At 41.8% G+C, this 24,413-nt stretch overlaps 2 protein-coding genes across 8 annotated transcripts in view; one reads left to right on the top strand and one right to left on the bottom strand.

Moving 5' to 3' along the window:
- The window catches only part of LOC103183933, a 32,323-nt gene extending 27,176 nt beyond the window's left edge, over nucleotides 1–5,147 (bottom strand). The window contains exons 1-2 of the mRNA XM_042346514.1: nucleotides 5,093–5,147; nucleotides 3,711–3,853 (exon numbers count right to left, since the gene is read on the bottom strand). The gene's annotated coding sequence lies outside the window, so the exon portion shown is untranslated. The remainder of the gene's footprint in view (nucleotides 1–3,710; nucleotides 3,854–5,092) is intronic.
- Nucleotides 5,148–5,515: 368 nt separating this feature from the next.
- Nucleotides 5,516–24,413, top strand: part of LOC103183932 (sodium- and chloride-dependent transporter XTRP3A) — a 62,210-nt gene continuing 43,312 nt past the window's right edge. The window contains exons 1-5 of one of the 7 annotated variants that reach the window (XM_042346796.1): nucleotides 10,675–13,601; nucleotides 14,086–14,146; nucleotides 15,202–15,442; nucleotides 15,671–15,848; nucleotides 20,894–21,054. The gene's annotated coding sequence lies outside the window, so the exon portion shown is untranslated. Of the gene's footprint in view, nucleotides 5,627–10,095; nucleotides 10,137–10,674; nucleotides 13,602–13,786; nucleotides 14,147–15,201; nucleotides 15,443–15,670; nucleotides 15,849–20,893; nucleotides 21,055–24,413 lie in introns of those variants that run through there. The other 6 variants (XM_042346798.1, XM_042346802.1, XM_042346800.1 and 3 more) reach the window with 6 other exon arrangements.

The following is a 24,413-nucleotide window of genomic DNA, read 5'->3' as shown; positions in this document are numbered from 1 at the left end:
TGTCTGCGCTTCAAGAAGGATCTCAATAACCGATTGATGTAGAGGCATGATTTATACCTCATTGGAAACGTCTTGCATCTGGGAATGACGTGTACATATATTCACCCACAAATATACAGTCAATTCACTTTACAGTCTATTCTGTGAAGCGCTTTGAGACATCAAGAAGACGTGAAGAGCGCTATATCAAATGCAAGGATTATTACGTAGCCAAGCGTCTGGAACATACGTAGCCAGGCACGTATGAAGCCAAGCGTCTGGAACAAATAAAGAACGCAGCCAAAGCTAAGCCGCAGCAACAACAACAAAATTACATTTTTAAAGGGCCGAGTCTTCCCACTGAGTCCTCCCAAAAGAAGTCCTCCCACAGGAGTCCTCCCAGATGAGAAATGATAAAGATGAAATGTCTGTCTGTGTATCTGTCTGTGTGACAATCTACATTCCATATTGGATCCTTTGGTTGCAAGTGAAGTCGCAACGGGCACAGCTAGTAATTCAATAAATGCGATACCATTAAAGAATCCGAATTTCTCATTGCGTAGTATTTAAAAATATACAGTCAATTCTGTGAAGCGCTTTGAGACGTCTCAAAGACGTGATAAGGCACTATATCAAATGCAAGGATTATTATTATTATATGGTGCCTTTGACATTTGGAAGGACATCTTTATGCACTAAACACAACTGCATGGGGGACTGAGTTGGAAGCCTGAGTTGGGGGTGAGTTGAGGAAGGGAGGGGAATAGGTGGTGGATAGTTCAGTCACATACAAGTCTTAAGGCCCATTTTGAAGATGGAGAAGAAGGTGGTAAGATACGTGGACTCCAAGTTGGAGAGGTCCAGGGAGCAGGGCAGAATGACTGAAGGCTGTTCCACTGTCAAACTTGTCACGAACCCTAAGGAATGCTGCATGCTTAAGAGTATCCAAACCAGACTGGGAAACCCACATATGAATGCCACCTACAAATGGAAATTCTGCATATTGGAATGATATGTGTCTTCCTGGAAGTACGCAACTTGTTTGGCTAAATCCAGAGAGTATTAGTCACAGATTAGCAAGAGCTATTGTTTGGGGTCCCCAGAGTGTGCTTTGGGGTACAGCTGGAGTTCAACCAGCTAATGCTGAAAAGCGTGTCATTGAAAGCACTGTTTGGCTTGCAAGGTTAATAGAAGCCACATGGGAAGACAGTGGCTGTTCTGTCTCTCCAAGTCCTGCCGATAAGGCAGCCTGACCGGTCTATCATTAGCAGTGCTTTAGAGTACTGCAGAACTCTGGCACAAGAAGCAAACTACCAAGACCGCCACAGAGGAGTGACCTGGTTTCAACAATCTGTTGCTCATGTCACTTTGGATCCAGCTCAGCCCCAAGGAGACCCCACTTACTACTCCCCCAAAGAGGATGGTGAAAGAAATGTAAAACAGAAAATATTTGAAAGAAACACATGTGCAGGTGTGCATTCTCTCTCTTGTGTGCTCCAATTATAGAACATGGTACATTTGCCATTCAGGGTTATCTAACAATTTCTCTCATTCACTTTTTGGTATTTTAGATTATCAGTAGATACCTGCACATTACGAGTTCACACAAAGACTATGCTTGTGTATACACTCTTATCAAACTGTGCAATCATTTAGTGTTTTTATCTCAACTGATTTTAGAGCAAATGGACTTAAATCTACAGAAGAAATTATCATGACCTAAAGTTACTCTACAACAACAACAACAAGATTCCATTTTATAGAGCGCCTTTCACGTCGGAAGGACGTCCCAAGGCGCTGTACAGTTGGGTCAGGACCTGAGCAGGGGGGAAATGGTCAGGGTGAGGGGAGGGAGGGGAGGGAGCAAGGAGGGGGTAGAGATTCGAGAGCGGAGCTGAAGGCACGGTCAAAGAGAAAGGTCTTGAGACTGGCCTTGAAGGAGGAAAGGGAGGAGGCAAGGCGAAGGCACTGGAGAAGGCACTTCGCGAAGGCGAAGGCCAACTGTGGCCTATTCTTTGGCAGGACTTGGAAGGGCAGACCTGTCACTGGAGGCAAGATTCTTCTTCTTGTGCCATTACCAGTTCCGCCTTCCTCCACCTCTGCAACGTTTCCAATGTCTGCCACTATTCCTCCCCTCAGGCTGCTGAAACCTTTCCTTATCTATGCTTTCATTACATCCGGGGTTGATTATGCTAACTCCCAAGCTTGGGTGTACTCCCGACATAAAAGGCGCTATATAAATGCAATTTGCTGTTGTTTTACATCTCATACAAATGTATGAATTTGCATTATCAGCAAACCCACATTACCACAGTATTGTAATTCTTCCAAACATTTATTTTAAAAAAAACTCCAAACTGGATAATTGGTAGAGGAACAAGATGAATCTTGTTTTTATCTCAAAGTATTAAAACAAGGAGCTGAGCTAGAGACAAACTGAGTATGAGAGCCAATGGACTAAAATATCAGCGACAGAATAAACTAAGAATAATACATTGTTATTGAGAAAGAATTAGGCACTGAGCATAATTTTTTGCTAAATTTGAGGTTAAAAAGTGGTTTACAAAATGTTAATTTAGGGTTGTCAAAGTTTCTAGTTCAGTTGTTGATATAAAGCCCTATATAATGTATAAAATTCTAGATACTAGTATGTTCAGGATGAATCAACATAAAAACATGAGTACAAAGCTGGTCTTCCTCAAGTTCCAAGTTACTCACCACCACCATCCTCCCCCTGATAGAGAGAAACAGTAAGGCAGAAAGAAGGGGAAGTGGTTAACAATACTAAGAGTACGTTTATAGGAAGGTGTGAGAAGACAAGATTTGAAGGCATTTTAGAATTTGTAGTGATAATAGAGTTGTAATAATGGATAGTGGAAACCAAAATAAGAAAAAAAGTATAGTAAGAGACTTTAAACCTATCAGGGTTGACTGGGATATGGCAAATGCATTGGACAAATATGAGAACTGTTTCCTTAATCTATATATCATAAATCCAACAAGAGCGCTAGATCTGGTTTGAGGTAATGAACTGGGACAAATAAGTAAAGTAAAAGTAGAGAACATTTAGCAAATAATGACAGTAACCTAATTAGGTTCACAATGAAAATAGAGAAAGAAAAATGAATTAATATGTTGAACTGGAAATAGCCCATTTCTGAGAGAGGAAGGAAAATCGACCTCATATAAATTGTTTGGAGAAATTGGCAAATAAAGTGGGAAATATTTAAATATGAGATTCTTAGGGTTCTGGTTAAATAGTAATAACAATCCTTGCATTCATCCTAAAAAAGAATAAAAGTGGTGCATCAAAGTATCCATGGCTATATTGGTAGATTAGAGCAAACACGGGGATTAGAACATATTCTGTTTGATGAATACAGAACAAATAATATAGAAAAAACATGAAAAATATTAACACTTGAAGAAAAAAGTGAGATGTGAAAGGCTAAAAGAAGTACAAACATGCTTCAATGTCACCATAATGAGTAATAGCAAGGGCTTTTCAGAAGCACAAAAAATAGGACAGTAAAAAAGGGTGGATCTACTTCTGGAAGCAATCTTTTACTGAGAACGAAGGAATGACAGATATGCTTAATAAGTACTATGTTTCTTTTTTTTACAGACAAAGATGAAAGTGGAACTGTACACCAGAGGAAGATGTGAAAGAGTGTTCTACCGAAACTAAATATTAATTGGGAAACAGCATTTAAAACTTTATATCAACTTACAAGTAGCCAAGTCTCTAGGACCGGATGGTACACATTCCACAATATTGAAGGAGTCTGGGGGAGGATGCAATGGCCCTGATTTTCAAAAGATCTTTGGAAATGGAGATTATGCCAAAAGATTGGAAGGTGGCAAATACTGCAGCCTGATCAGAAAAGAGAAAAAGATGTCAGGGAAATTAGAGGCCTATTCACTTGTGTGTACATTTGCAGAGACTGTAAAAGGGGATGGAAAATGTGAACATTGAAAAGCAAGGATTGATGCAGGAATGTCAGCATGAATTGTAAATAGAAGGAAATATTTTACTAATTTAGTAAATTTTTTTGATTATGTCCAAGTATAAAGATATAGAGAATGTAGCTGATGTTGTAGCTGATGTTGAGTATGTTATTTTCAGAAGATATTTGATAAAATTCCACATAAAAGACTGGTTGAAAAAATTAAGATACAAGAGATCCACTATTCCCTCTTGTGTTGTCCCATAAAACTGTTGTACTTAATCACTGCTCACATATGTAGAATACATATATTTAAAATATTGTACCTTCCCTATTTTTTTTTGATGGGAGTGGGGGAGAGGAGCATTCAAGAAAGACACAGGGTTAGAGTTGTTAAAGGCAATTCAGGACAGATATCGGGACGTGTTTGTTTACATCGAGGATAATCAATGTCTGGAACAGGTTGCCAGGAAAGACCAGGGCACCAGACTCATTTAAAAAACAACCTGATGCAGTGACGGGAGGACGGTAGGGTGGGTGTTCTGGAGGGATGAGATCAAATGGATGAATTGCCTTCTTCATCCAGACCAATCTTGTGATCTTGCACATGTATTTAGGGATACTTTGGGACGTCCTCCCGACGTGAAAGGCGCTCTATAAATGTAATGTTGTTGTTGTTGTACTATGTGTGTATGTGTGTATAACATACATACTATGTGTATAACATAACATGCTATGTGTATGTGTGCCTGTGCATAATGATGGTATGTATATGTTTCATATATACAACCTAAATATATATGTGTGTGTGTGGGTACTGTGTGTGTATATGAACAGAGAATGTATGTATGTGTGGACACAATGTATGTATGTATGTTTGTGTGGACACAATGTATGTATGTATGTTTGTGTGGACACAATGTATGTAATGTTTGTGTGGACACTATGTATGTATGTATGGACACTGTTTGTATGTATGTTTGTGTGGACACTATGTATGTATGTATGTGTGTATGTATGTGTGGACACTATGTATGTGTGTATGTATGTTTGTGTGGACACTATGTATGTGTGTATGTATGTTTGTGTGGACACTATGTATGTGTGTATGTATGTTTGTGTGGACACTATGTATGTGTGTATGTGTGTTTGTGTGTCTCACTCACCTATCACTTCCCTGGTGGCTCTGGAATGTCCCCGCCCCCTTTGCCCCCCAGCACGTGCCCCCTCCAAGCCTGTGTGACGTCAACCTCCACTACGTACAGGCGCGCAGACAGCCCGCGCGTATTCTGACGTCAGACGGTCCGCGTGGCCCTCTCTCTCTCTCTCTCTCTCTCCCCCCCTGCCTCCCCATCTATCTGCTGAGCGGCCGGGGGTGATATCACTGGCTGAAAATTAAAGGCGTCCTTTATTTGTCCAGCCGCGCGCGTGCCGCTCTCCTCTGTTTGCCCTCTCGCTCCCTACCGGATAGAACTCCGCTGCCGTTGCCTTTTATTTACTTGGGGCCCCAACAATATTTTTTCCCCCCCAAAAAAAAAAAAAAAAAAAATTTTTTTTTGAAAGCGGCGTTAGGACCAGAGGAGGAGGAGAGGGGGGGGGGGGAGAGCTGCAGGACGGATCGGCGGCAAGGTTCCGGTGACGTCACACGCCTAGCTTCACAACCGCCATCATGCAGCCTCTGTCGTTACCGCGGGCAACAGGTCAGTACAATTCCGTCGTTTAACGGCGCGGTTAAGGGCACCGGGTGATGCCGGCGAGGTGGCGCGGCGCGTGGGGGTCCCGGGGGGGACGGGACGGAGGAGTGAGTGAGTGAGCGGAAGGAAGGAAGGAAGAGTGGGGGGGGGAAGAGAGAGGGGAGGATGGAGAGAGGGGAAGGTGGAGAGAGAGAGAGAGAGAGAGAGCGGCGGTCGTTTTGCATATTTTTTTCTCCCCCCCCCCACCCCCCACCACCCCATCGTTTTAGAAAAAAATAAATAAATCCGATCCCAAAAAAATGTTTTTTTGTGTGTGGGGGGGTGGGGGGGGGGTCTTCTTTAATCCGCTGCTTTCTCCCCATCATTCCCCACTTCCTCTTAATGTCTCTTCTTCCCCCCCCCCCCACCACCACCACCCCGGGGACCCCGCAGAGCGACCTCCTCCTCATCACAGTGACTTTGAAGGAGGAGAAGAGAGGGGATGATATAACACCCCCAAACCCTCCCCTCCCCAACCATCACCCAACAACGAGCACTCACACTCCCCCTCCCCCTCCCCGATGGTGGGCTGGGAAAAGGCTCCGGCCTGCACCCGCTCACTCTTTCCCCTTCTCCTTCCTCCCCTCCCCAGTGTTTTTACATTAGAGTACCGGGGGACCTGGATGGTGCATTTCTCTCCTCCCCCCCCCCCCCCACACCACACGCACACACACACACACAATATATATATATATATATATATATATATATATAAAATTCCGACATCTTGCGGGCCGCGGGCCCCTGGTTTGCCGTGCGGGGCGTTTCGTTACGGGAGGCAATTGTTTTAGATGCCGAGAGACGGGGGAGAGGGGGGAGGAGAGAGAGAGGGGGGAGAGGGGGAGGGAGAGAGAGGGGGAGGGAGGGGGAGGAGGGAGGGAGAGAGGGGGAGGGGGAGAGGGGAGGGAGAGAGGGGGGAGGGAGGGAGAGAGAGGGGGGGGAGAGGAGGGAGGGAGAGAGAGAGGGGGGGAGGGGGGAGAGAGAGGGGGAGGGGAGGATAGAGAGAAGGATGGAGAGAGAGAGGGGGAGGGGAGGAGGGAGGAGGGGGGAGAGAGAGGGGGGAGGGAGGGGGGGAGAGAGAGAGAAGGGGGGAGAGAGAGAGAGAAGGGGGGAGAGAGAGAGAAGGGGGAGAGAGAGAGGGGGGGAGGGAGGGGGAGCGAGAGAGAGAGAGAAGGGGGGAGAGAGAGGGGGGGCGGAGGGAGGGGGAGCGAGAGAGAGAGAAGGGGGAGAGAGAGGGGGAGAGAGAGAGGGGGAGGGAGGGGGAGCGAGAGAGAGGGGGAGAGAGAAGGGGGGAGAGAGAAGGGGGGAGAGAGAGGGGAGAGGAGGGGGGAGAGAGAGGGGGGGAGGGGGAGGAGGGAGAGGGAGGGAGGGAGGGAGAGAGAGAGAGAGTAGCGGCCCCTGGGGTGGGGTGGGGTGGGGCGAGGCGGTGGTTTAAGAGGGAGAGTGACCCCCCCCCCCCCCCGACTCCTTGTATATCGGGTCTCATGCTGTCACTGAGGAGGAATGCGACAGTTGTGCGCCGAGGTTAACATTGCAAAAAACGCGCACACACACACACCCACACACACCCACACGGGCGTCGCTGTTTGGGGCGATCTTTTGATTTTTTTGATTTTTAATTTAAAAAAATGCGGAGAAACCAACCTGAGCCACAGCCCCCACCCCCCCCCCCACCCCCCACCCCCACCCCCACCCTCCGGGACAGGCGAACCGAGCAGTTTAGGGAGCGGAAAGGAGGCGGGAGAGGCAGATGTGTTTTACTGCGGTTATTTAGGTTGAGAGGCAAACCCCGAGGTTTCAAAAAAAAGAGTGGCTCGACGTTGAGGTTTGAGGTGGATGTGAGTTGGGGGGCGGTGGGGGGGGGGAGGCTGGGGGGGGGGGTGGGGAGGGTTAGGGTATTTTTCTGAGCGCTTCGTTTTTTTTTGGTGTAGAATGTTTTTGTTTCCGGTCTCGGAAATGTACATAAAAAGAGAGAGAGAGAGAGAGATAACAGAAGTATGATACTGGGTCATGTGGTACACCTCGTGGTTAATACAACCCCCACCCCTCCACCACCACCACCATCCCACCCCCGTGGGGAAGTGCAATTGCATGTAAAAATGGTTCGTGGCACTAGCTATACCCATTGCATTAACATCCATCCAACCCCAGTGTTGTCCACGTTGGGGAAATTTATGATCATTAACAGAGCTCCTGACATCAAAATGGAACACCGTTTGCAAAGTTTACATGCCTGGATGAGTCGGTCTGGCATGTCACACTCAAATATGTGGAAAGCTAACTGGGTATTTGTATAAAATGTTAGCCATAGGTGAGAGTGTAGTTGCTTCTGGTTTGGTTGCTTGCAGACCGATCAAGAGGAGGAAGAGTTAGAACTTAGTGAAGGGCAATCATGCCGGATGGAGGTTTGGTGGACGGGTGGGTATATTCTGGTTTTCCCCATTTTTAAACCAGGGCACGTAGAAATGCCTTGGCTCTTGGTAGCTCGGCTGCTATATTCAAAATGTTGCTTCAGTCACATGAATACATTGGTATCTTGCATGTTTAAATTGGAAATTAGAATGTACCCTTATGTGCCAGAGGCTTGAGTCCTTTCTTTCCCATCCCTAACTCAGCAATGTTCTCAATGCCACTATCCTTGAAAGTAGGTTGTACATTTGATAGCCGGTTAGTGATAACAGATTTTAAGTCTTTTTTTGTTTAGCTTACCTAATAACCAGTTGAATATCATTCCCAGTGCTTTAAACATTAGCACTAAGAATGATATGGAGTGCACTGCCTTTAGCAAGAACAATTCTAGTCAATGTATTATGAATTTATAAATTTAAACCATGTGTTAGTCTCTATTGTGATGCTTCAGTTGCATGAATACTGAGTTGGCTCAGTTTGATAGCACTCTTGCCTCTGGGTCAAAAGTTTGCGAATTGCAAGTCCCCCAAATCAGGACTTCAGTAAATAACCTAGGCCGACGCTCCAGTGCACTAATGTGAGAGTGCTCATTTATCTAAGGTGCCACCCTTTAGTGAAATGGTAAGTCAAAGTACTGACTTTCCTAGCAACTTCAGTACTGCTAAAGTACTGAAAGCCATTAATAGTATATGTAAGATGCGTTGAGATCAACGTGATAAAATGTTGAGGCGTAGGCGTGCAATACAATTTTTTTTAAATAAGAGTAGCTATTCAGCCACACAAACTGTTCTTAGCTGGGTGGCACTAGGAGTGCTAAAACAGACCTTGGCACCCTAGATATTGAGGGAAGGGGAAATCGGTAATGTGTGTACTCGTAAACAATACAGTGCCCTCTGCTGGGAGTGCACGTTTATGGATAAGAATAGGGATGGGCTAGCAGTAGGGGGGAGCAGGTAGAACATGTAAAGGTTTGAACCAGACAATAGATGTTCAAGGGACATAAAAAGAAATCTGATGATGTAGAGAACTAATTGATTATAACAGTTAGTTTTGCAAATCGGCTTTTTTTTTCACCAAAACCCCATCTCTGCTGAGAATCTGTTTTTTAAATCTGCTCAATAGCCAAGTTTCTTTATAATCAATCCAGTACTCTTGCTTGATCCACCTTGGGTTTAGTCCATGTTATCTTCCTAGTGTATCTGTCCCATTCCCTGTTTAATACCCATCTGAACCGTTGCCCACCCGGTCTAATCTTGTGCCGTGCATTTGTATGTTCCAGCACAGTCTTGCCCATCTTGTCAGGCCTTTATTCTGTCTGAAGCCCTGCACTGTGCTCTCTGATCCATTCCGCCTGTCCCACCCAATCTATTCTACCTGTTTGCACTGATGTGTTCCAAACTATTTCAAGATTCAGTATTACTATTTCTGCATCACTAATTAACCGCTTGGGTGAACACCATGACACCAATGATTCTGTTTATTCTGAGTAAATTTGTAATTCTACTTAATGACATATTTCTACACCAATTGTTTTTCAAACGAAGAGAAATGATGACAAGGAGCAAGAGCTAAAGAACCTTACCATTGAAAGTTTAAATTAGTTCAAGGGTAGCTTACCAGCTGAGAAAAATCCAGAAGAAATTATTGCAGTTATTATGAACTTAGCTGCAATATTGTATTATAACATTTTATGCTGAAGTAAATTGCAGCCATTGCTGCAGAAATATTTAACAAATTGATCGCTGTTGTACCCTTTTTAAAAAAAATGTTTCAGTTTGTAGCTTGATCTGAAATAAAATTTATATAATGTTATCAACTTTATTTTCAGCTTAAAATGTGATTGATTTGTTTTTATTAAAATGCTTTCGTATTAAATAGTCACACTAATTCATGTTTTCAATGCACTACAGGTTTATAGGGAGATGTTTTTCACTGTAAGTGTTCTGGGAACTATATATACCTGTATGGCTTAATGTATGTGCACTTGATGTGGAATATATACGTTGTGGGTTTTTTTTGTCTTGTAGGTTTAGGGTCTTCAACTCCATAACCGCTTGATTCCATATCTGTAAGTAGTTAGTAATAATCATAAAGTGTTGTGGAACTGCTTGATACTACATCTGATTCTGATAGGATTTTGTAATGGTATTTACATTGACAGAATCCAGTATTTTTTATGAGGGCAAATCAATATGGCTGTACTATCTGTATTTGATTCTGCCAACAACCCTCAATTAGGGTTGAAACCATAGAACTGCTAGGCAGTAGGCCTAGTAGTTGGCAAAAGGTATGATATGAAAAACGCTGGTCTAACAACAGTATGGAAATAAAAAATTATGTTTCCTGTATTTGTATGCAAAACAATTTTTTGAACAACGGTTTGTAAAGTTCTGTACAATAAGGGGACCGAGTGCAGTAAACACTCTGGCATTATGATGCTATCAGTGGTTCACTGGACCAGTCAGTTTCCCACTATCGCTGATCCTTAATGGTGTAAGGTAAATGGGCCAGTTGTTAATTTCAAACCACTCTTAATATGTATCAATGGACAATCATTTTAATGACGCAAAAACAAAGTGGTCTGGATTTCTAAATGCAATGATTTCTAATGAAATTGTTACTAAATTAAATCAATTTTAATAATTAATGTAGCTGTTTCAAAAATCATGAGGATCTTTCTTCATCTTAATGTTTATAAGGTGGTTGGAATAACAAGTTGGCAATGCCCATGTAGAACCTTTTTATGACTTTATTGTAGATTTCAAAATGCAGTTGACAGGCAAAACGTCATTCATACTAATGTGTAGTGAAAGTTTGATGACTTTGAATTTCTGTTAGCAGAACTAAAATGATCATACTTAAGATTGATTTTAGAAGCTCTCCCAATGGCCTAGTTGGTAAAAGCAGCCATAGAGACCAGAAGATTACAGTTTCAATTCTTGGTCTCTGCTGATTTCTGCTGGCGGCAGGAGTTCTAAATTTGGTTAACAGTACACTTGAATGAAGAGCGCAATTCAGTCAAGGTTCCCACTTACAGTGCTATCCAGTGATCTCTGCTGAAAAATGCCTGTGTGTGAAAGCTAGCTGAGGATACCATTGGGCTCAGCCAGTAGTGGTTGAATGACCTGCTGACACTCTGTCTAATCTCACATTTAAAGAATGGGCAATTGAGGCAAGGTACGAGTCGACTGCTGGTGCTTATGGAACCCAGTAGGAGTTGATGTATCAGGGGATATGGGAAGGCAATTGGCAAAAAAAAGTTTAGTAAAAGCTCAAAATGAGGTTAATTTAAATAATGGGTCTCGCACCAGTGAGAATTTTGGTACAAATGTTGCTTCCTCATCATCTGGAGAGGATTGCTGAGATGTTTTTCAGCATTTTATAGGTATGCAGAGTTCTTGCTGCACTTGCCTGATGACCAGACCTTTTTGTTCTCGCATCAATCAGTGTGCACCCAAGAGTCCTCTGCCACCTTTTATGCTCCATTTAACTCTTAAATGATGCTCTTTCCTCCTGCTCAGGAAGATCCAAGAAGCCGGGACTATCCCGGTCTATGCTGCTCTTTGAAACCATTCCATTGCATGTTATAAATTGCGACTATTTCATTTTGTCGTTGTCCAGCACAGGAGTTAGTTGTTGATTAAACCACAACTCTTAAGGGTAAGGCTCAAATGCTTGTGTTAATATGAGTTTGTCTCGTATATCAACTTTCCTTCTCCAAAATGATGGTCAGCCTAACCCTCAAAAAGGTTATCCCTCTTGCTCTATGGGGTCTGCATCTGTAACACACGCACATTATCCATCACCTTGACATTTCTGGCATAATTAGTTATTGCTAGAATGGATTTTCAAATTGGCTTCTACTACTGTTCTTGCCTATGTTACACACCTATAGATCTCTGCTCCTGAAGACTGGTTTTCATTTATCATTGCCTATGGGAATAGCACTGTGGACCAGATAGATTGCCATTTTGTACTTTTCAACAATCTAATCACTATCTGTTCTGTAACCTAGAAGCTTCATCCACTCTTTCCCGTCAAATCAAGGGTTTTCCCCACTATATGTTCCTCCTTTATATCCATGATCTCCACTTATCATTTCACTAATTCAGCTCTATCCACTTGCTAATTATGCCATTCTACATTCAACTTCCTTCAGATTTAGTGTACTTGGTGCACATGACGTTCATTTTTCTGAATAAATAAACGATCTCCTCGACTGTCTAATGGGGACAATAAAAATTGTATATATTTGTATCTCTTGCGAGCTTCAACAAGCAACTACCACCTCTTGTCTCTTATTTCACCATCTATTGATCTTATTGATCTCACCATTTTCTCTGATCTGAAATGGAACTTGGATATCTGAATTGCTAAAGCTGCCTTCAAAAGGCACACTTCCTCATTATGCCAACACTTTTCTCCTCGTAGCCCTGTAGAAAGTCCTATTTATTCTGTTCTTCTGGCACTTTGACACTTGTAGATTAGAACCAAGAAAGTTTACCTAATATTTAATTCTACTATCATTTCCAATCTCCCTCTCTCTCATAGCATTTGTCTTTCTGTATATTATCAATGCTACTGTGGTCACTCTTTTCCGTACTTTCCATGCTCTAACTGCATCTTGAACCATTCTCCTCTTCCTTCCTGCAATTTCACTTTGTTTTTTTTTTTAAAAAATCATGCCCTATTCTTAACGCATTCTTTCCCAGGACTTCAAGACTGTGGCAGCCCTTACTCCCTACAGTCGTACTTTCATCCTGCGATCTACAAGCTTTTAAAATCAATGCTTGTTACTATCAGTGCTACTTGATATTTCTGTTTTCAACCTTGCTGTGGCTTGGTCCAAAAACTACCACTTGGATTTTCTTATAGACGAAAGAAAGCACGCAGTGGTAAGGGAGCACGCAGAAAAATGTAACACACTAAGGCAGTCTTAAGTTTATTTTTTAAATTGTCCAGAGGAAGGAGAATTCAAACAAGTAATTAATTATTTCATATTATGGTGAATGTTGTGCTCAAATGAAGGTTATCACTACTACGGAAATTCTGCTTTAACCCATTGAGAATTTCCAGAGTGGTTCTAGCACAGGTTAACCATGAAGATTGAAGCTCATTTTACCATACCCAACACTGTATCCCAACCTCAGAACAGCATCTGGAAATTTTAGTCATTTCTTACACTAGTTATCTTTCCAAGATTGCCAATTAGGTCCAGATTATGTGCAGTTTTGTCCTATGGACCTGCACCCATGGTTTTAGACAGTCCAATCTAGGATCCATTCGTGCAATAGAGTGAAAACTCATCCCATCAGTCAAGACTGGATATGAACCCAGACTCCAAAAACAGTCTGTTGCCTCAAAGGGGAAAATTACTGATGGGAGAGGGGAAAGAAGTGTGCAGATTGAAAATACTCTGCTCAGTGCCAAACCACTGCGTAAGTCAGTGCACCGGCTCGCTTCTGGCTGGGAAAACCGACGGGACACCAGCAGACTTCCCACAACTCTGCACATTTGGAATTTCTCCTCGCAGGTAGGAAGAATTTTTTGAAAAAATATTTATACAACATTTATGTGGGGATTGCTTTTGACTGAAAGTACTTCTCCCTTCTCCCCCCCCCCCCCACCCCCCATCAAAAAAAACATTTGTTTCTCTTTACACATTTCCAAGTAAATGCTTCAGTACACTTCATTTATTTATTAGAAAGGTCTTGGAGCGAATGTAGAACAGTAACTCCCAAACTCCTGAACATCACTAATATGTATAGCTGAGCTGTACATACTGGCAAAATGGCTGGCACGTTCATGGCACATGAAAGGTTGCAAACACCTTTTTGCCTATATATTCCAAGACTTCTCCCATTATCTGTAAGCCACCCTATCGTGGTGGATGAGTACAATAAACTCATGGGAAGGGTTATTTTGACTGAATCGAAAATGTGTAGGTGATGCGTGAAAGGACAGATGAACATGCAGTGTTTTAGTATTTTTTTGGATCTCTTGTTTGGTGTCAACAGCTATTGGTGTATAAGGCATCCGATCCTGACACTGCGCCAGAATGCAAGGTGTAGCTAGTGGGTAAGTAATCAGTGGTCAGTTTTGTAAACATCCAGCAATTCATTTGTCCAATTTGGATTGCTGGTTCATTTGTCAGCTTGAATGCAGGTCACAGTGCATGCCAGCTGTTTTCAGATGTGATGTGCATTTACAGAGGTGTGGTATGAATTTCTAATGTAGGGTTTTTTCTCTTGACCAATGTTTTCATTAAAGGGTTGATAAAAGGTAATGAGGTTTGGACAGAGTCTAATTCAATGAATAAATTTGTATGTTGACATATTTTAAAACTAGAAACTGGTTGCATTAAATAACTTGTGTTTTTACTTCCTGAAAAGAAAAATTCAGCTGTTTGGCATGTGTTCTAAATGTCTGTTGTTTGATTTTTAAATTGGATATAATTGGGATGTATACGTTTTGGTTTCTTGGCAAAATCAATGATATAGTCTGCTACAACTCCTGTGATGTTTGCAGTCTCACAGCAGACCATTTAATGTCTTTCGTCATCCATCAAGATGTATCATGATTTCATGACAAACAGCTGTATGACAATCTATGTGTGATCTTTCACCTTTTTTTGAAAAGCTTGTAATTGTATACAATCACAGAATTTTCACACAAAAGGTTTTAAATGTTGGCAACACAAGAAGAGCCTACTATTTTGGATTGCCAGTGGATTTTCTTTCAATGTCAACATTCCACACAGGCTTGAAGACTAGTTAACTAATTCTTACAGTGGCATATGTCACCTTGGATTTTGTGGGATTGACACAATGCTTCCTGAAAGAGTAAAACTAGCTTCATATAAATAAATATTGAGATTTTCAGTACTCTTCATATATCACATGATGGAAGAGATCGGCATCGCAGCTTTATGGCTTTGGATATTCCACTGATAGATGTTGAGGGTCACTGATTCGGAATAATGTTCCTAAAGAGCCAATTCTATTCCATTTTTTAAAAAAAGATATTTCTGGTAGGTTTAAATCGCCATGATCAAATACTTGATAAGATGTTAACCTTAAGAAAATTATTAAGTTAGAAACGAGATATTTTGATCCTTGTAAAATCACATGAAGGATAGACAACTAGCAAACTAGAGGGAAAATGAAGTGAATTGGAGACTTTCAAAAAACACCTGATGTAAAGAAAGTACCCAAAGAGGAGAAAAAAGTATGGCTGGTTGCTCTTGGAGCCAAAGGAGGGGTACACAAGAACTACAGCTACTGCATCCTGCACTAGAGAAGGGATCCACCTTTATGCATTTGAATCCTTTGACTGAAGTTGGAAGAGTTAAGTTTAGGGGCAACTTTCATTTAGGTAAGTGTTGCATTTAAAGTTCTACACATTACAAAGACTTGATGAGATTGATTTGTAATTTATAGTTTCATGTAAATTCCTATAATATTCATCTTTGAAAAAGTTTTAAATTTTCTACATTCATAGTACACTTTATGGTTAGATTACTTTTAAAAGGAAGATAGTAATTCATTTATGTGCATACAAACAGGCTTATACACCTGTTTTTTTCCCTAATGATTAAACAAGTGCAAAGGTCATCAGGGGAGCAGTGGTCTGTCAGAGGAGTGCCCACCACGAGTGCAGCTATTCATCCCACAGAGGGCTTTTGCTGCGCTTCGTGTGCCGCCACCTCAGGGAGATTCAGCACAGGCAGATGTGTCACCATTGGAGGAGGGACCAGTTATCGGAACAAGCACATGGCAAGGTAGGTATCGGCAGGCATCTATCGTGGATGTAGACACAGTGTCACAGGAGTTGCTTCCCCGAGCATATCGGGATAAATTTGGTGTGAGACGTTGAAAATGGGGGTGTTTGGGATCTGTAAAATAGCAAAGAGGCTGCCTTTGCATATTGATTTACGCACGAAAGATGAAGCTACTTACTATGACATGATAGACGTGCAGTGCAATCTATTGACATCAACTGACAGTTGTGGACTGGTTTCACCAAGATTCTGTATACAGAGGCTTCGAGAGTTTGTTTTCACCAAACAGTTGAAGACATTGGTTGTACAATCTGCTTTATTACTGAGGTGGCAGATAGTTTAAAAACCTCCATTTTCATAACATGGAGGTCAAGCCAGCTTCTGGAAAACTGCACTGGTGAAAGAACAGATTGTCGGCCCAGTAGACTGGTACTGTGCTTTTCAACAGACAGATCAGTCATTCGCCCTGATTTTGATTCTGCCTTTGAACGCCAGCAATGTCCAAAAAGGTAATATACAGGTTGTATCCATACAGAAATTTTTAACCAACCACCCCATGCCCCATGTTTGTGTTTTGAGGTGTATTGTTTCCAGTGGAAGTGATGTAGAGTGGGAAGCTTGATATTATACAGAGAAAATATTTTCTCTGGTGGGGAAATCCAGAACAAGGGGCCATAATCTTAAAATTAGAGCTAGGTCATTAAAGAATGAAACCAGGAGGCAGTTTTTCACCCAAAGGATCAACACAGTCGATCACGCCACCGCCTGTACTCCCTCATCCACCTTAGTGGGACTGTACTCGCATGGTTTGAGTCTCAACGAACTGCCAACAATACATCTTGCAAATGTTTTTTCCTTCCATCCCTGCCAGGTCATTTGATGGGTACCCCAAGGCTCCATCCTTGGCCCCCTTCTTTTCCTTATCTACACGCTCCCTCTCAGCGATGTCATCCACAGACATGGGGTTCACTTCCAAGTGTATACGGGTGGCACCCAAATCTGCTTCTCTTCCAGTGGCGACTCCAGTCCGCTGATGTCCTGTCAGCTTGTTTGACGGACATTAAGGCCTGGATGAGAGCACATTTCCTGTAGCTAAATGTCGGCAAGATGAAAAACATACTCTTTGGCGCTCATTAACGTCTTCTGCGGATCTGAACTCTTCAACCTCCCCAGGCTCTTCCTCAGACTCATGGAACCCATGCACCACTTAGGCGTCAGGTTCAATCCTCAGTTCTCCTTTTTACCCCGTATCCGTTGCCTGACCAGAACCACTTTTTTCCACCTCCGTCACATCGGCCAGCTCCGTCCATACCTCAACCAAAGCAGCCGAAACCTTCGTCCACACCTTGTCACTTCCTGGCTGGATTATTCCAGTGGTCGCCCCAGCTCCACTCTACACAAAATTCAACTAATTCAAAACTGCCGCCCAGATACTTACACGCACAAAACTCTCTACCCCTGTCACAACAGTCCTTGCTAGGCTCCACTGGCTCCCAATTACCAAATGTATCGCTTTCCGGATCTTCTCACTTCTCAAATACCATAATGCTCTCACACCTTCCTACCTATTTGATTTGCTTACCCCCCACTTTACCACCCGCTGCCTCAGTTCAGCTGGTTCCGGCCTCCTGTTTGTCCCTTGTTCTCTCCGCTCCACCATTGGTGGCCGTATCTTCAGCCACTACACCCCAATCCTTTGAAACCTTCTCCCTCAATCCCTCCACCTTGCCCGCTCCCTCCCCACTTTCAAATCCTGCCTAAAGATTTTTTTTTATCATGCTTACAGTCACCTCCCCCCTCCCTCTTCCCCTGGTTGAGGTCAGACTCTGCTACTGTCAAGCATTCCAGGATGTACCCCACATGAAGGGTGCTACATAAATGCAAGTTGTTGATGTTGTAGTGGAAATCTGGAACTCTCCACCAAAAGGCTGTGGAGTCTTTTTAATACTGATATTTGTTAGATACGGATATCAAGGAATATGGGGCAAGGGAGGGTATTGGAGTTGAGGTACAGATCAGCCATGATCTTATAGATTGGTGGAACAGGCTCGAAGGGCTGAATGGCCTTCTGTTTCTATAGTCCATTTCTTTCTCTTGTTATATTAGCTGAGGAGAGGTCTGCAAACGTGTTAATGGCGTCGGCAGAACCTAAATATCGGGTTTTTTGTTAATGTTTAGTAAAATCCACAAACATTCCTTTGGAAGTTCTTGGGTATTCATTTTAGGTGTCCTTTCTGAGCTGAGCCTGGTTTCTTGCATTTTATACTGCAGTAGTTTAAATTGATATGCTCCTAAAACTCACTTCCAATGCGATCTAGGCACCAGGGCTCCCAATGCAGTTTTGTATACAGATCACATTGCCCAACCAGGATTTATGCTGCACTGCTCTAATTTATTGCAAACAGCAGAATATAAACCGGGCATCATTTAAGTACCTAGATGCAAAACATCTTTAGTTTCCGTAATGCTTCACTATCTGATTTCACGTAGATGTTAATATTACTGAAATACTCTGAATGTCAGATCGTGGTGTTCTAGGTTTATGTTCCTCTGAACATTAGATATTTTTTGTTCTAATTAAGTTGTTCAGTTTGTCCAAGTTGGTATTGATTGGGAAAGGTTTTTGAGTGGGTCAGGTGATGTGTATATATATATGTATATGGTCACGTGGTCAAGTACAAATAATTGAGTGTTAGTGTCATGAAGAGTGCACCTGGAATAAAATGTCCCTAAATGCTGTGTCCAGAACATATCCCTGACCTCTGTCCCTGGGCTTTCATGGTCTGTCAGCCTCTGTGGTTAAGATGCAGTTTCTTTTGCATAATTCAGAGGAGGGTAGATAGTTGTTTTTTATAGTTTGTCTGCTGAGATTGGAGCTCTATTGGAAGGTACCGAATGTTTGCTTCCCCAACATGTATTTGATTAATAAGTTGTGTGAAGGAGTCTGTTGAGGTTTCTTTGTAGTTACTTCTTTCCCTGTGATTTGAAAACATTTTGGTGGGTTGGATGGTGCACAAGTTGATTTCCTTGTATTTCTTGTATCAGTAGTTATTTATATGGGATAGTTGAGCAGTTTAGGTAAAATTCTTTGGCATTGAAAGGTTTATAGCAAGTAAAGTACACGAGAAGTGCAAAAAGGGATGTGTGTTATGTTGTATTTATATCAAAATTAGCATTTTGTGATCTAGAAAGGGAATTCCGTTTCTTAAAGGCCTAGTGAAATGGTTTACACTCTCACTTCTCAGTTTCCTGTGTTTAATGGTATATTAAACCAAAAGAGAGGCTCCCTGATGGCCTAGTGAGTAAAGGCACCTCCTAGTGCAACACAAAGCCATACGGACCAGAATGTCACAGGTTTGAATACTGGTCTGTGCTGAGTTAGCTGATCTCAGCTTGGGCTAGCAGTTGGGGTGCTACAATTGGCTTCAGTGCCCCTGGGCTTGGGAGGGAAATATCAGCCTGGGTTCCCACTCCTGATTGCTATCCAATGACCCCTACTGGAAAGTATGTGCGTGTATGTGAGTGTGTGTGTGTGAGAGAGAGAGAGAGAGAGAGTGAAAAGTGAGGATTGGATCTGGCTTGGCTGTGATGACCCCCTCCCCCAATAATTGATTAGCCTGCCAGCAATTACTGTCCAGGCATACATGTGAAAAATGACCACTTGTGCAAGGTGCCGGAGGGCTACCAGCACCTGTGGAATCATTCACCACATAAGTTGATGCCTTCAGGAGAGGAGAAGGGGAGAACAATTGATGGGAAACCAAAAATCCACTGGCTTTAGTACAAGACTTGTTTGGGGACTACTTTTAGTGTTTAACGTTAACTATACAGTTTTATACTCTTGAAAGCTGAAAGTTTTTTTTTAAAACAACTTTATTTTCCTCTACCTCTTTTAGGTCCCTTGGTGCATGGTGCAATTCTCTAGTGAGAGAGTGGACAGACAGGTTGCACCCAGGCCTCTTGCTGATGCTGCTCTTGAGACAGCTGCTAGGAGATGCACAAGAATCGCCCTCTGATTTTTTTCCCCCCCATCCCTCTAGGAAAATCCCTGGCTGCACTTTGTGTCTCCCTACACTTGCACAACTGAGATAGAGAACTTACTGTATGAAGAATCGTGGGCAGAGATTCTGCCACTCCATGCCACAACATATTGTACCACTTCATCACAGTCCCATCCTAATGGTTTCCCCCCTTAAATATCTGCCTGTGTAGAGAGTTGACAAATCTTCTATTTAGAGTACTGTGCTGGATTTACAATAAGATGTGTGCTCATGCTGTCGGTCCTTATTTTTGAGTAGCAGTCGTCAATGGTTTCTGTTTGGTGTCTTAAAAGGTCAGAATTTGTAAGTGGATCAGTTAAGAGTGACCTGTTTCTGATCCACTCAAGTGCCATATGTGTTGCAACTAATATGCTATTATCTAGCTTTTGAATTTCATGACAGTGTTGGAGATTCAATGATGTGTACCATCAAGTAGACAACTTAAGGCAATATTGTCATACAGATTTATCAATAGGAATGAGTAGGGTAAGTATCAATTTTCAACTTAATTCTGTTTTTGAGGTATTGAAACAGAATGGTTGCTGAACATAATTTAACAAAACTTTTTTCATTTTTCTGCTGTTCACCTTATAGCTGTTAGTCATGGTTCTTGTATTGCATATCGGAAGAGGTCAGGAACCATTAGCCTTAAACTAAAATACTGGTTTTACATTCTTCATTCCTTCCACTCTGGGAAGGGACTATTGTTGGTCTGGGTTGATTCTGACTGGTAGAAAATAAAGTGCAAACAATTCTTGTGGCCTTCTTGAAGTTGTGATTTCCATTAATAACAGTGTTTAAAGGGTAATTTTACCAACCTCTTAAAATACGCAGTCATGTACATTTTCTTTTTTAGGCATTTGTTTGAATTAATATTCATGGTGCTTCATATACAGAGTTTTAACAGATCAGAATATTGTTGATCAGTGATGCATGGAGTGTTTGTATCGTAAGAAAAATAACCTGTAGCTCATATATAGACATCTTTCTGTTTTTGTATTCTAGGATGTTGATGCCAACAATGCATATTGGCATGGAATGGAAAAATCGCAACTCTGTCCTCAAAATCAGTATTGTTCAATCAGGAGATCATTGCGGTGCAAGAGTCATCCGAGACTTGATCAGTGTTTCATATTGGTTGAGGAGAGACATCAAAGGGGGAAAAGGTTTGTTTATCCCTATTTATAGTTACAATAATATAAATTCACATTATGCATGTTGGAAGAATTATACGAGTTGTATCTTGCACTTTAAATTGCAGTATCACATAATTAATTAAACCTATTGGCTGAAACCTAACTTTCAATTCAAATGGTGACGGTGCCCTTGTGGATTAAGATTAAATTGTCTCAGATTAAACTTCAACTACAGAAACCATTGTTCATCATGATGTCGCCCAGCCATGTGCTTGAGCCATTCCTTTTCGTACGTGTCCTTTCTCGCTCACATCCGGTCCCTGATTAAGACTGCTATTCTTCACTTCTGCAAAATTCCCACGGCAAATACTGCCAAAAGCCTTATCCACACTTTCATTACCTCCTGGCTGAACTTTTCAAATGTGTTTCTCACTGGTCTACCTAGCTCCACTGTCCATAAATTCCAACTTACCCAAAACTCTTCATCTGCACCAAATTCCACATGTCAGCCGCCCCAATCCATGCCAGGTCCCACTGTGTCCCAGGGATTGAATTTTAATGTCATCACCCTCATCTATAAATCCTTTCATGTACTAGCACCTCTTTATCTCCCTGATCCTCCCTTACTTCACTTCTCTGCTCAGTCAGGTTTACTGCATATCCTGTACCCTCTCCATCCCCTCCAGTGGCTAAGATTTTGGACTATATGCCCCTAAAATTAGGATCTCTACTCCATCTCACTCACTCTATGTCCATGTCCTAGGACTATGGCCCCCAGATCAGCATCAGACCCCATCATTGTAAAGTGCTTCACACTCTTGTCTGAACGGTGCTATTCAAATGCAATTTGTTGTACTTTTCCTGTTTCTAATTGTATATCCCTGCACATGAATACAGATGGATTATGGTATGCAACTTCCCAATTATACTGGCGCACATGGATGCTTTGGTGTCCTATAAATTTGGGAGAATAAACTGCAGTGTAGATTTATAATCATACCATACCCCTAACCATAGAATTCTGCAAACAGAAGAGAGTCATTCTGCCCAACATATCTGTTCTGGTGTTAATTATCTTGCCAGAGCTATTCACTCAATCTCTAAACATACCCATCACTATTTTCATTCAACTATTTATCCTTTTAAATACTGCTGTGGATTCTGCTTCAAAAGCCAGTCGTAAGACATCCATATTCGGATCACCCTCAGTGTAAAACGTCTTCTAACCTTTGTTCTTGTGACTTTTTAAAAAAAAACTTTTTGTGCTCTTTTCTTACTGTTCACTGACATACCAATCTGCAAAAGACATTTCTTTAATTGAGTCCACATTACTGCTGCTAGCCTACTCTTTCATTTTTAGGAAAATCTCTATTTTTAAGCCTATTTAAGTATTACTCTTATATTGTTATTTTACATCAGGAAAAATAAAAGTCAACATTGATGTGCAGCATTATTTGCCCCTGGCGTACACAGCTAACTGGTTCTGCAGTCTTAACCCTAGTCCACCTCAAAACTGAGACTAGCTAACTAGATCATACTGCCCTCTTTACCAGCTTCTCACAATTCACAGGACTCACTGGACTATCCAGATTGCGGCCAATGTTTGCTGACCGTATCAAGTTAAGATGTATTATCGGAGTTGTACAAACAAATAGGTTTTGGTCAGTAAGTATAATGTTGATATTGTAAAGCTTTAAACCATAGATATGTTTTATTAATAGGTTTGCTATTTGTAGGTATCTAATACAATAGTAAACAAAAAATGCTGATGGTTATTGACTGGCTACGAAATTGACAGGAGTTAATATTCAGGATAATTCAAATAAGGATGAATTTAAATACTTCTAATATGAATAGCATTAAAAAAAACTGGCATTGGTAGATAGGTTGTTGGTCAAAATGTTAAAAAAAATTGTGTTACACTAGCTCTTAGAAGATAGCTAATGTGTAATAGAATGTTTTCCCAAAATTGAACCTATGAAAATTGTGAGACGTAATGCCAGAACAAATACTTCGACATTACAGAAACCTCGTTCTTAGCTAAATAGTGCTACAGAATAAGCTGATAGTGTGAATAATGTTCCTACCTAAAACAATTGGGTAAAACTTAAAATGAATAATTAGGTTGTATGTAAGAAATGACAATGTGTGCATGTTGGGGAGGGGGTGCCACCATTCCAGTGAAGCGAACCAATAGAGACAAACTAAAAGGAAGAGGAGGGGTTAAACATGATTGAGTTCTGTGGGAGATGCAGTCAAATTTCGTATTTAACATTCTACCATGGAAGTAGCTGAACACTGAGATGCCATTAGCTATTCTTGTAATAAAGTAATGCTGCAAATGGAAGATGTGTAAGATATGAAGGATAATATTTGGGATTTATTGGAAAAATATAGGAAGTGTTCATTGGGAAATCCAAGTAGAAAATAACAGACACTGGGCTTTTGTTTCTTTAAAATGTTAGAATTAAAGTGTAGACCATTGGACTTTTTTTACAATTATTTTAAATGGGTTTAATATAATAGCAACAAATTACATTTGTATAATGTCTTTCACGTTGGGCGCTATATAAACTTCTCCTGAGATGGATTCGCAATCCTGATCCCAATCAAAGTCCCTCATCAATGTTTTATATTGCCATTTTAGAAGGTATTTAATGTGACCATATTTGAATTAATGTATAAGTCTATTTTAATGGATGGGAATATGCATTGTATTCTTGTAAGTCAAGTTAACAGAGTTGTCAAACCAATATGGAAATAGTCTTGCTGAGCTTTTCAGTAATCTCAGCTGTGAAGTAGTCATCCACTCAGACTCCAGCTTGAAGCTGCTTTAACCAGTAATGATTTTCAGGTACCCAAATAGATCACTACCCTCACTGTTCACCTTCGGTTTTTTAACATTAGATCTAGTACAACAACAAAATTACATTTATAGAGCGCCTTTTACGTCGGGAGGACGTCCCAAAGTGCTGAATAGTCAGGTGTCGGGGCCCAAACATGAGGGAGGGGTGGTGTAGGGGTGAGGGAAGGTGGAGAGGTGGGAGGGTGACCAAAGGCACGATCGAAGAGAAGGGTCGAGACCAGCTTTGAAGGAGGCAAGGGAGGAAGGGACCGTGGGATGGAGTACCAGAGTATCAGGGCAGAGAGGCTGAAAGTCCGGCCGCCGATGGTAGGGCGAGTCGGGCGGGAGACGTAGAACAGACGTTGTAATCAGATTTGACTTATTGCTCCTATACATTTAATAAGCCCGCTGAATGGAGGGAGCGGACAGGTTGGTAGGGAGTCAGCACATCAACAACAACAACAAGATTCCATTTATAAAGCGCCTTTCACGTCAGGAGGACGTCCCAAGGCGCTGCACAGTTGGGTCATGACCCGAGCAGGGG

This window comes from Callorhinchus milii, unplaced genomic scaffold, assembly GCF_018977255.1.
Source record: "Callorhinchus milii isolate IMCB2004 unplaced genomic scaffold, IMCB_Cmil_1.0 Scaffold2, whole genome shotgun sequence".
Lineage (NCBI taxonomy): Eukaryota > Metazoa > Chordata > Chondrichthyes > Chimaeriformes > Callorhinchidae > Callorhinchus > Callorhinchus milii.
The sequence above is the reverse complement of the archived record's forward strand: the minus strand, read 5'-3'. Positions and strand labels throughout refer to the sequence as shown.